The sequence below is a fragment of the Phalacrocorax aristotelis genome, chromosome 3, assembly GCF_949628215.1.
Source record: "Phalacrocorax aristotelis chromosome 3, bGulAri2.1, whole genome shotgun sequence".
Classification (NCBI taxonomy): Eukaryota; Metazoa; Chordata; class Aves; order Suliformes; family Phalacrocoracidae; genus Phalacrocorax; species Phalacrocorax aristotelis.
In genome coordinates this window covers 110,679,259-110,692,200 of record NC_134278.1, presented here as the reverse complement: position 1 = coordinate 110,692,200, position 12,942 = coordinate 110,679,259, and the positions used below count along the sequence as shown (strand labels likewise).

General features: G+C 41.8%; 1 long non-coding RNA gene across 1 annotated transcript; it reads left to right on the top strand.

Annotated features, from left to right (window-relative positions):
* Positions 1–584: 584 nt before the first annotated feature.
* Positions 585–12,192, top strand: LOC142055820 (uncharacterized). The gene is made up of 3 exons (XR_012660072.1): positions 585–622; positions 6,965–7,089; positions 11,953–12,192. It is a non-coding gene; the product is annotated as an uncharacterized LOC142055820 (long non-coding RNA).
* The last annotated feature ends 750 nt before the right edge of the window (positions 12,193–12,942 follow it).

Here is a 12,942-nt window from a genome sequence, read left to right as displayed (position 1 = left end):
AGCATCTCTGAAGGGAGTTCACAAGCCAAGATGACACCGCTGAAGGAAAAGGAGGAACTCATTTGTCTAGATGTACAAATGTATTATTTTTATTGCACTAGCGCTGTGGGCCCCTTTTGCAGGAGGTCAGAGCTTGACAAATGCTGGTTAAACAGCCCCTTCCTGAAGATAAGCTGTCACAGAACAGAGCAGGTAGGCAGGGCTGAAAGTGTTGTTTTCCTCGAGGTAGTATATTTGGACATGTCAGAGCCCTGTTGGCCGCTGCTGCTGCTGCTGGCCCCAAAAGAAGGACTGGCAAGAAAAGCCCTCAAAGTTTTCAAAGGTATCGTTAGGCCTTAAAATACGGTTGTAGTCTTGGCTAGCACTGGTGTCCCTTGTTACCCTGCAGATGCAATGTCTTACAAATGTAATCTGAACTCATGCTTTTTAATGCAGTTTATGCTACTAATCACTTAAAATTCAGCATTTTTTCCCCTTTATAATGAGACTTAGCTTTTTATTTGTATGTGGATGGAGTTTTGCCAGAAAGGATTATGTCAAGTGGTTTCATTCAGCAACGTGAAAACTTGTGTGCTTGTCTCTGCAGGTACAGAGAAGTTGAAATCAGGCAGTTGCGAAGAATGTAAGTAATGACTCCACTTCTGTATGTGATTTCTTCCAGGGAGCAAGCTGGTGGTGTATAACTCTTTGAAAATGTGACTCAAAATGAGACGAAATTTTCCTAGCCTGAGTGTTTAAGTCTGTCTTAAAACATAAGAACTGCTTTGTGAGACAACCATGTTTTACTGTATAAAATTTTATGTGCAATGATCAATAATTAATTGGGAAATTGTTGCTAGCAATTTGAGTAAACTCTTCCTGACTCTCAGCTGTCTTGATTAGAAAATCAGAAAACAGTTTGCATTTAACCTGCAACCTTTGTACCCTTGACTTCAGCAGGCTGTAGGCCAGGCTGAGAGTGACTGGACATTCATGTTGTGCTGAGGTCAGGGTCTCACCTACTGAGCAATGTCACCTAAACTTCCTTGCAGCCACCACCTGCAAGCGTGAGTTTGCCTTGTCAGGTGGCTGTTTAGGCTCTGTCAGGAGAAGGTGATGCCCAGCTGAGCCTTTACAAAGGAGGTTTGTTTTGCACAGACACAGGTTGGTTCTACTGGCCAAAGCAAGTGTGAGTGTTACTGTCCACCACTATTCATTACGAAGTTCAAAGCTACAGGAAAAAGGTCTTGGGGCACCCCATCTACCTATGATGGCAAGGAAATAATGGTAAGGACCGATACCTCCTAAACAGTTTTAATATGTGGTTTTAGTGCTGCAGCTTGCAGTGGAGGTGAGCTGAAGTGTGTAAGAGTGTAACACATAGCTCAGGGTCATTCCTAAAAGGGAGAGGTGGGATAGTTTTGGAAACCTTCATCAGACCTGGCCCCAAGGTGGGAATACAGTTGCTTCTCTGGGACTTTGGTCACCACCTCAGCAGCCACACCTGCATTTTCCCTCAGCAAGTTAGTTTTGTTCCAGGAAGGCTGCAAGGTATGGCAGGGTTTTTCTTCACTGCAACGCGTTCAGTGCAACGCTGAGTTTTGTCATGCCTAATAATTGAGCTGATTTGGTCTTTCAGCAGGGTAGTGGTGGTCTGAAACAAGGAATTAGTTTAATATCTTGTGACAGAACTAATGTTAAAACTTTTCCCACTGGCAACCTGGAGCCTTCACTTGGCCTTGCCATTGCCAACAGCTTTTCAAGCTCATGGGTGACAGCCTCCCTTCTCTATACTCAAATACTTTAGAATCACTCTGTTCCTTAAAAAGGAAAATGAAATAATTAATTCTTAGCAATACTATGGAGCCAACAAAGATCAGCAACTATGAAAGATGAAGACTGCAGCATTTTAGTAAAATGTTTCCTTGAAGAGATGTTTCTAAAGGGGATTGATGACAACAAGGAAGTGGAAAGAGAAAGACTATCCATTAAAGAAGATCTAGCATGACCCCAAGTAGAAGCCAATTTTTCTGAAACTGCTTTTCAGTTTTGATTAATTACTTGGCACCAGAAATTGGACATTCAACAGCACTGGGTCCACTGTTGAAATTAGCTCACTGGAAATCATTGATGCAAAGCTAAAGGTTTACAGTAATGACCAGACAAGCCAACTCTTTTAGATTTTTGTATTTTCTATGTTTGTGTGCAAGGAGTCAGCACTGTTGTTTATCTGACAGCCTCTAGGTCAGAGGCTTTCATGCTCAGAATGGTACAACAGCATAAGTTCCAGTATAAGATCAAATCTAGACATAAGCAGAAATTGTATCGTTTCCATTTGCGACCATATATTTCAATAGGACGTATATCCTGCACTCGGTAGGAGATGTTTAGGAAAATATTTGACGTCAAGAGAAAGCAAATGTGAGTAACGGTATTTCTTCCATTTTATAAACAAACTACCCAGCAGGTTATGAGCTCAGTTCAGTGCAGAAGTTCACTTACCTCATCTTATTCTTTGAAAAGAGACTAGCTCTTTGCTAATTTTCCTGACAAATGGATGGTCAGAAACCTTAGATCTGAATGCCAAAGAGGAAAGAAAAAGGTTAGGAAATGTTTTAAACCTGTATACAGCTAAGCATGCATAAAAAGACATTTCCTGCTTGAATTGCATGAAGAGAGGGGTACAGCCTTAGTGAGTGCTGGGTGCTGCACTGTCTCTCTCCTGGCTGGCTCAGGCAGGGAATCCACCATCGGAGTGCATTAACTGTTTGCAGCCATTTTTCTCTACATTTTGCTCTAATCTGCTCACAAGAGTTCACATACCTTGGCACCTGCATAAGAGATGTATATTAAAACCATGTCATGGCTGTCCAGGCCTTGTCGCAATGAAAGCTGCTGTGAGCTGTTCTTCTGGGAGTTGGGCTGTGGTGAAAAAGCTTCTCCGGGCAGATTGGGAACAGCTCACGAGCTCACTTCCCTCTTATTGAGTTTTGGATGAAAAGGCCAGTCTGAAAGCTGCTATTACTTATATCTTTCTATTCAGCTGCACTCTCTGAGGGCCATATCAGTTATCAGCACTGAGAGTCACACAAAAAGAAAAAAGAGAAACTTTGTGCTCACAGTAAAACACAGATACTTTTGAGCTCATTCCTTAAGTGTGAGAGGGAAGGAGTTTGGGATTAGATGTGTGTGGGTGTGTTAATGGAGGTATTTCTCCACCAACTTCAGCCAAGATCTCTGAAGGCTCATAAATTTGACTAGCAGGGCCTTTGTTTCAGTTGTTGCTGAATGATACGGATCACTAGGTAGCTTTTTCGCTTTTTTTTTTTCTTTTGTTTTATTATTTGCAAATTCTCTTATCTCAGATAAAAAGAAACTGCCTGAATAAAGAAACCAAAATAGCTAGGCTTATTTAATGTCATTTCAAACATCTTAGCAAAATCCGCATTATTCTTCATGGGTGTTTTTCCTCCTGAACTAGTAAGATTTCTCCTTCATTACGAAAAAGGTCCTGACAGTTGTTCTTCTGGAGTATATTATTTCTGCCAAGTCATTGTATAAACTACAGTAAGATTTCAAGGCCCAAGACAAGGCCGGTCCTCACTGATTCTATAGATCCCACAGCCCACATTTCTTTTAACTGAATGGGCTATAGCCCCTCCTCGCTGAGCCTGCTGATGAATTGAAACATCCAGTAACTACCGAATGTGAACTGATGAAGTCAAACAGTAGTGAAGAAGAGAATCCCCAGCTTCCCTTTCTTTCAGTAGAGAAATCTGTATTTCCCTCAAGAGCCTTTTTAAAGACCTTCAAAATTAAGCTCAGGAGACTGAAGTGCCATCAATTAATCACAACCTGTGTTCCTAGCACAAGGCACGCTGCAGCTTTCAGGACTGATAGTTGAAATCTCAGGCCTCTTTCGCAGAAGCACCTGTCTGCTGTGTCTTGGGGTTTAACTTTGTCATTTTTTTTCTTTTTTCTTCCCTTGTAATCTCTGATGATTCACCCATTATTTGAGTTGTTATTCTGGCATTATTATTCACTGCAGGGAATATATGAGAGATGAGGTTTACTGAGAAGAAAGAGCTGATCTGTTCTGATCTGGTTTTCACAGTTTTAAGGACACATATTCAAACAGAATTTCCTTTTAAGCTAAGGCTGTGTCAGACTTAGGTACCTGTTTTAGGAAATGACTTTTATGTAAAAGTTTTTCATTTAAAGGAAACTATTTGAGTTTATTAAACAGAAGCACCTATTCAGTTCACTGATCTTTTGTTTCAAGAAGATTTTGGCATTTAGGGCTTTTTTTCTGGCTTTTTCTTCGATATGCTCCTAGTAGGCTTGTTCTTATTTAAAGCATGTTTCAAACAGTTTTGTTATACCTACATTTCTGTATGCTTTATGCTTTTGGTAGGTCTCTTTCTTTAATAGATAGATGATGTAATCTCTCTTGTCTGCACCAATAACTCTTTTCTCCAGGTCAACTTCTCACTGTTTTTGTGAATGTGCAGAAACTCTCAGATTAAGAAAAAAAAAAAGGAAGAAAGAAAAGACTGTCAACATGGCATGTTTGGACTAGATGTAAATAAAAAGTGAGATGGAATGTAACATAGTTTTAATCTCTAAATTAACACGTAAAATGCAAGTGTACTATGAACTATTTCTTTATATGATCAGACACATGACACTAGGACAGGAAGGTCATAGCTTCAGACAGAGACACACAGAACAGCGGGAGATTTCCACAGCTCATTTAAAATAAGTTCATAGTTTTCTGGCATCTCTAGACTTTTTGGGTCTTGTTGCTAAGAAAAAAAAAGAAACTTAAGGACAAGGGAGGTTTAAAATCTGTTGTAGCTTTCTGAGCTTTTAGACTGATTCCAGCTTTCTTGTGTGAGCTTCAATTTTACTAGCAGCTTACCTATCGAATTATTATCTATCATTTCATTGAAGAATTAATGTTCATGTAGATGTGCAGCTTTATTCAGTGCTGATTTGAAACATTTTAGGCATTACTTAAATGTTAGTAACACCTTCCTGCTCAACCTGCATATTCAAAGTACAGTGACAGCAACTGCTGCACAGTGTCTTCACTGGGAGAAGGGGGAGAGTGTTATTAATAATAAATACAAGTGTGGAGTGTGGACTTGTGCTAAGCACAGTTACTTGCAATAAACCATTCAAAATGTCAGAAAATGCCTGCCTACCTGCAGGCTCTAGGTTGTCCCTCTTTTTCCTCAGCAATGGGGCTGTGGCAGGAATTGTGGGAGAGAATTTAGGAATACCAACTCTGGTAGCCAAGTCACTCAAAGGAGGCAGAGGTCCTCTTTCATTTGAGGACCCTCTTGATTATTATGCACATCCACATGTGTGCCACAGAATCAGCAATGGCCCAGTGTTTAAAAATCAGTAAAGCTGGTTGGCATGGAGGTACCTGCTGGGGTGTGGGAGAGGAGAGAAGAGTGAGAGAAATGTCATGAAAATACTGCTCCTAGAGGTTTCCATATCATGTGCATTGGAGCTGCCTTGTGTAAAAGCAAGGAAAAAATACCATCGGAAAGAAACACTGCTTTGTGGGCATCTTGCATGCAAATACATCTGTGTGCACATCTGTGCTGGAATACAGGCGTAGATACAGATCATTAACATCTATTTTCTGAAGGTGATCCAAAGTATCAATCACTTGAATTACTGCAGTAAAGCCTGTCTTTTAATGAAACAAAAGTGAGATGTGAGAATAAAAGGTAACCTACTTTTAAATGTTTATAGAAGATAAAGGTTTAACCACAAGTCTTTCATCAAATGGAAGACAGTAGGAAAAAAAAGTTTAGAAAATGCCCTTTGGCTGCTCTTTACTGTGTGGTGAAACCTCACAGTATCTCACCTCATATACTATATGGGCCCTAAAGGCAGCTGGAAATGTTTAGAAAAACGTCTATTTTGGTACATGGCTGCCTCTCTATCTGTTATATCCAGCAGTGTTTCAAGGAAGGGAGATATTTGCTTAAATGAAAAGCCCAGACCAAAGTGTGAGATGGTAAATGGCGCTCGAGGGTATACAGCAGTCTAAACGGTGCCCTCTGTTAAAAGAATCAGCCACCTGACTGCTCATTAGTTAGCAGTAAATAATGAGGAATAGCTTGAGGCAGGAGCTCAGAAGTGCAGATGTCCCAAAATATTCACCCAGTTTGTGGTGTCATGAGATCTGTAGTGTCGTAAGGTAAAATACACTTAATCCCTCTTCTGAGTGAAGTAAAGTATTTTACAGCCTTGGTGGAGTCTAGTAATTTTGTATAATCTTTTCAGTGAGGATATCAAAAAAGGAAAAGCAAGGTCTGTGAGATTGGGCAATGACTGCATACTTTCCCCCTTCCCCATTGTGTTGCACACCCGAAAGGCACTTAGCAATAAGTGGGCACCCCTGGAAATTCCCCATCGGGAATTTTCTCTCAAAAGGTAGTAGGTGATGCATTTTGAATTAGACTAATAACAAATCTGAGTTTCTCAGATGGCTCCTTTTGTTTTAACGGACAGACCAGCACCCCAAAACAGAAATGCCCCAAAAGGGGGAAAGTCTGGGTGAGGAGCGTGGGCAGTGGCAAGGTTATGGGAAAAGCTCAGTCATATTCAACAGAGATGGTGCCATTGCAAAGTACTGCAGAAACGGAATAGGTTTGAGTAGAAATCAATTTAAAAATCAATGGACAGTTCTAAAAAAGGTTGTATCTTTTTTCTGTTAAGGCATTTTTAAACCTGAGAGAGTTCTAGAGCAAGGCTGGTTTTCTCTGCTAAATTTTAGGTTGCTTTGTATTTTGGGAGGTATCTATGGCCATAAAGTATTTGCTGTAGAGTTTTTGTAAGCATTTTGGTCACAAAGAAGCTTCAGTCCCATTAAATTTTGATGAAACTTGGCCTCCCAGGTGCCTACCTTTTCCCTTTTCTGAGCGTTCCTCCTTATCATCCATTTTTTTCTGTTTTTCCACAGTTTGGGTACAGCTCCCCAGTTGTCTGAGGCCACATGAAGTGACAATCTCAGAAAGAAGGTCTGCATAAAGACAAAAGTGAAGGTCTGTTCTCCATACCTAGCCTGATACAATAGCTCTTGCTCTGGTGAGTAGGAGGTGCCTCGTGTCTGGGTCTGTTCTGGCTTTTCCCTGTCTCCTTGACCCCTCAGCAGTGCATCAGGGCTCAGCCTCAGGCTCCAGTAGGTCTCACCCCCTCTTGTATCAGGTGTCATCTTATGTCACCCTCTCCTTACAGCTCACAGCAGTACCTGCCTTGATGTTTCTTTGATGTGTCCAGCTTAGTCTCGTACCAGACAGCCTCTGCAAAGGTGTCTGCAAAGGGGGGTACTCCAGGCAGACTCTGATGCCACGGCTGTTACACGCTTTTCAGTCATTGATTGCTGTAATCGCCACCTGTGGGGGTACTGGTTGAGGTGCCTGCTTTTTTGTGTATGCCTCATTCACAGTAGGTTTCTCACCTCCTCCTTGCAGGAATCTGCCTCTGCCTGTGGCCTTTACTACGCTTTGCATGTTCGTTGTCTCAGTTAAGATGTCAACCTGAACTCCCCTCTTCCCCTGCCTTCTTACCTTTCTGCACCGTTTCAAATCCTGTTTACTGAGAATATTAAACATTTTTTCTGTGGTATGAAAAATCAGACAAACACTGCTTGAGGGCTACCTAAACCCTGTAACCACGGGGTTTAAATTAGGAAGTGTTTAATTTAGGAAGAGCTTAAAAATGTGGGCCTGCACTGCAAGTCCAGGTTCATTCTTTTGTTCCTGAATGCCCCTCATTGATCTCAGTGTATATCCCAAAGACAGAGGGGACGTTTGCAAACAGATGGGGAGCTGAGCAGTAGTGAGAAAGCATGCAGAAAGGAGGAGCGATGCCACTGCTGATGGTGCTCTGCCAGAAAGGGGCAAATCCAGCGGTGTTCCCCTTGTCTGTGCCAGGCTGGGGCCTCCCTCACTCTTGGCCTCTTCTCCCCTGCTGATGCTGGGGTGAGATTTCCATCTTGGGTGCTGCACATGCTCAAAATATTTTGAGTGCCTGGGTGTCCAAGGTCAAAGGTAAAGGGGATCTCCTCCAGATGACCACTGAATGGCAGCAGCCCAGGAAAGGCTGCTGTGTTACTGCTCTGGGGATTTTAATCTGTGAGACAACTGATCTAGCAATTTTTATGACCATTAAGCTTTCATATTCTCTATTTCTTTCTCTGTCATGCATTTACACGTATAGAAATTTGAAAAGTAAATGCAAGTGGAAAAAGAAGCGGGAAATCCAACCTCAATAAACTCTCCATAAAATCCACAAATCAAGGGCAAGTACATCATGAAAGTGTATTAGTCACAGAGCTATAAATTCCAGCAAATTGATTGTCATATATAATCAAAAGCATACTATAATATATAATAAGTTGAAATAAATACCGCAAACCAAGCTCAGGCTGTAAATGTTTAAGATTAGTCTTTCATACCACATATACCTGTGGTATAAATAAAGCAAGAAGGAAGGCTTAAAAAAAAAAAAAAAGAAAGAAAGAAGGAAAAAAGGTGTGTGTCCCAAAAATGGAAGTTGAAATGAAAATGTGGTCCTTTGCATTACACTCAGAAATTGCCTGCAAATCACAGGATGGCTAGAAAGGTTTTCACAGCATAGACGTGTTCACATGCACTGCTTAACAGTGACCAGTCTCCCCTTCTTGAGATGAACCCACAGAGAAGCCTGCAGTGATACTCCTCAAACAGCATGTCCTACTCACTGTGTGTAGAAGTGACAAATGCAGAGGGTGCCTGTGACACAATGTTTGCCTCAAGCAGCTGGTGTGGTGATGCCTTGACTTGATTGGGAATGGTTGGAGACCATCAGCTGGGACTGCAGGAGCCCCTCTGGCTGCAGTATGGCTCTGGCCATGTCCCATGTCTGCCCGTGCTCCCTGGGTGACCCTTTCCACTCACAGTAAGCTACACACTGCCTGGGGCACCTCAGTTAAGGACAACGCCATTCACAGTGATAGGACACCTCCAGGAGCTACCTTATGTTTTGCAATGCTTACCAGGACCTGCTAAACACTGAAGGGCTGATGGGTTTCAGATCACATGTCAAATTACTGTGTATGCTCTTTCAAAGCAAAATACTTATTTTAAACTTCAAAGTTAGCATATGGACCTAGTAGCCCAAAGCTAGCAAGAGCCTGTATTTAATCTAACAACATGCAATTGTTTCTATGTGTAATCTGAAATGACCCGATGAGGATTCTTAGTCCCTAGGCTGGAAGCCAGTTTCTTCTTTATGTAGTATATATTCAGTACCAGTTGCCTAAGGTGCCTTCCTGTCTGCATTATTAATGTGATATAGGCCTACAGTTTCCAGTATCATATATATGGAATTTCTTTTCTCAGATCCTGAGCAATCCACATCTAATCCTCCAGCCGGAAAGCTGTTTAAAAGTCATGGCACTGGGCCTTCTGTTTGAAACCATTTAGCTTAAAACAAGGAATATGTGGTGTTGTAACCTACAGTGCTGCCTCCGAGCTGGAGGAGCCTCTGCGCTTTTAAGGACACTTCTGGCTTAGCCAGCAATTAACTATGGCACATGAGAGAGGCAGTGGGTGAAACAATACTGAGAAACCGATGGGGGTGCTTGGCAGTGGGACAGGGTAACCCACAGGGTGGCCGGCCCGAAGATGCCAGCCCTGGACCTGCACGGAGGTCTCCCAGCACACCTGCCTGAATCCATGCCAGGGCAAACACTGACTGGGAAGCAGAAATCTGCTGTCAGTGGGGGCTGCAGTTTGGCTGGCGCAGTGCAAATGAAATCACTGGAGGTGGAAGCTGGTAAAAGGGAGCACCTCACCTGAGCCAGCTGTGGGCACCGACTGCACAACATTCCCAAACGCTTACCTGAAAACGTTAGGCAGCTTTCATTCACATGGAGCCTGTATCACACCACGTTTCCTTCTGTCAGTAACTTTTGCCAAAGCCCTTCAGGTGAAGATAGACTTGAGAAGCGTCCTGAAGCTGCCTGAAACCTGATACTTCCTTCCCGGCGGGTTTAGAGTCCCGCTGTCAATAGCATGTCAGTGCAAAATAGGAGCAGCGATGTTTACAAAATTAACAAATGGACTTCAAGTTAAACACTAGGCAATTTGTGAGACAGATTTTTTTTTTCCAAACGTTGACCAGTCTCTTGAGATTACTTGCAGGTGAATGTTCTGTTATTCTTTCTGGACTGACTTATTCTAACATCATGTCATTTTAAATTGCTTTTCTTGAGAAAATACGCTTACAACTCCATCCTGTTACCCTCCTCAGAATGCTCTCGATGTTAACCTTTTCCCAAGGCTGCATTCACCATTCCTAAATCACATGTATAGTTTTACTGACTTCAGATCAGTTACTGCAGTTGGGAATGCAAAGTTGCATGCTGTATATGCTATGTACCCTATAGTATTAAGCTCTGGGCTTGCATCTAGGAGCACCATCAGCACCAAGACTAAATGGCACAGGCTCATTTATACTGGGCCCTGATCCCGTGAGGATGAGCATGTCGTACCTCGATCAGTCCTGCTGACTTCGCTGGGACTGCAGACAGGAAGAAATTCAGCATGTGCCTACAGCCTCACAGAATTAGGACTTCCAACATTAAATCCTACAGCAAGAAGAAGAAGCTGTTATCGCAAGACACCCTTGCAAGGGTGCAAAGTGGAGAGTGGTATTCTATCTGCCAGCATCGTGTCTGCCCACCCCACTTTGCTAGACCCCAGTCTTCCCTCCAGCCACCACAAAACTGCATGATCCCAGTGCTCACCCCCAGATATTCACATCTCAGAGATTTCCTGAGTGGGTACAAAGCCTTGGCAGGAGTGGGTCTCCTCTGCTTCTCATTACCACTAACCATTTGGGATGAAGCCCATGAAAAAAGTGTTATTTTTAGCAAACCCAGCTATACGTGGTGGACTGAAAGTACATCACTTGTTTCAACAAGTAGCAAATATGAAGCTGGAGGAGGGGACAGGAAAGTATCCAGGACTGAAATGAATATTATTACTTTTTACCAAGCTAACAGGACTCCTTGCAACAGTATCAAAATAGCTGTTTGTCAGTTATTTTGAAAAAAAAAAAGGGGGGGGGGAAGGATTTGCTGCCCAGGTTTATGAGGAAGACACTATATTAATGCATTACTTTGGTTACACAATGTTTATCACTGTTTTCCCTTTAGTCTGCACCATTAAATGTAAAAAGCAGATCTATCAGCATCTAATGTTTCTTCAAAATACCATGTAGTGTCTAGAAAACTGAACTGTCAGACATGTTTGTCACGTACACATATTTTGTTATTAAATGTGTTCGGGCATGAGTTTTGGCAGGATTTCATCACAACTATCCTGAACTTTTCTTGACACCTTTTATGGCACGGAATACATCTGCAACTCAGGGCTTGGTAAGCCCTTAACTCTTTAATTATGAGCCTAGAAACTCCCTTCCTAATTATTGTCCTATAAGCAACATGATCTAATGCTCATGCCAAAGCCCAGATATTCATGCTGCAGGTGCTTTGCTTTGTTTGGCTGCCGTTTGCTAACTTTTTTACTTTTTATGGTGTCAGGAGAGCAGTGTGTGCTCTGCATTCTTGTGTCAGTGTAATCCTGCAGCAGTTTGCAGTCACTTGCTAGCTGACCTGACAGATATCTAGTATTTGTCACCTTTTCTTGCATCTTTTACTCCAGCTAAGGTCGGTGCTCAGCTCTCACACAGTACATGCTGTTTGTACCAGGTTTAACCAGAGGACCGATACCCTCCTGTAAAGGGTTAGGGTTTAGCATTGGCTTTTGTGTAGTACCAAGTAATGCCAAAACCCTTCTCTTTTAAAGTAAGTGGACTCATATAAGTACTGTAGGAAATAAAAGAATAAGGCACAGATAGCTTTTGTGTCTAATGTTATATAAATCCCATTTTACCCTACAGGGAAACTGAACTGGAAACTGGCTCAGTGCCTTGCCAAAGGCCACGAAGGATATCGGTGCCGGAGAACGAACAGACCCCAGGAATCCCCACTCTGTAGCCTCCGTGTGATCACTTTGAAAACTTAATTTCCTTCTGTTGGACTGATTTTAAAGAGAATAATGAAACAGGGAATTCTGCTCTCTTCCTTATGGCCTGAGGGAGGAAGTCAGGAAAAAGTTCATCTGATGACTTAATTAATTTAATAAAAGAGGAATTACCTACAAAGTTGGTTTTGTGAAATTTCTATAGAGACCATAAATCATATGTATATTTTATTAAATATTAAGTTAGCAAGCAAACATACAGCAATCTACAAAAATCTAGAAGACAATTTAATCTTTCCAAAGTATTAGCAAGTCCTACCTACTCATACCATACATACATGAATTTATACATGCACAATCTTATCTAAACCTGAATATATTTAAGAAAGAATATTTTGCTTTCTTAGGCTCTAAACTAAAGTTATGTAATTCACTGCTAAGGATTTTCCTGTTCCTTTTCATATTCATTCAACACCATGTATAGAGTTGATCACCTTATTAAAAATTATTTCTATTCTTCCTTAAATCTGGAGTTGCTAGTGCAGCCCCATCAGCCAACAGTGTCCTTCTGTAGCCTTTCAGAACACGTACAAATGGTGCCAGGTGTTAAGAGATGCAGGCCACGAGGCCAAGAAGTTTAACGATGGATTTATTGTTGAAAAGTGTATGCACTTTTCTGAAATACTAGTCGAACTTCAGGCTCCTCTTAAAACTGCTGTGTAATGAACAGAGTTCAGTACTGAAATAGTCCATGCAATCTCCAGAGAGGAACCCAAAGGACTCTTCCTGGATGACAAATTATGGAAAACCTCCAAATCAAGTTGTAAACTTTCTCTCTGGGTAAATAAAAATTGTCAAAACCGTATAGCTGTTCTCTAGGTTTACGCACTGGAAGAGAGAGAGCTTA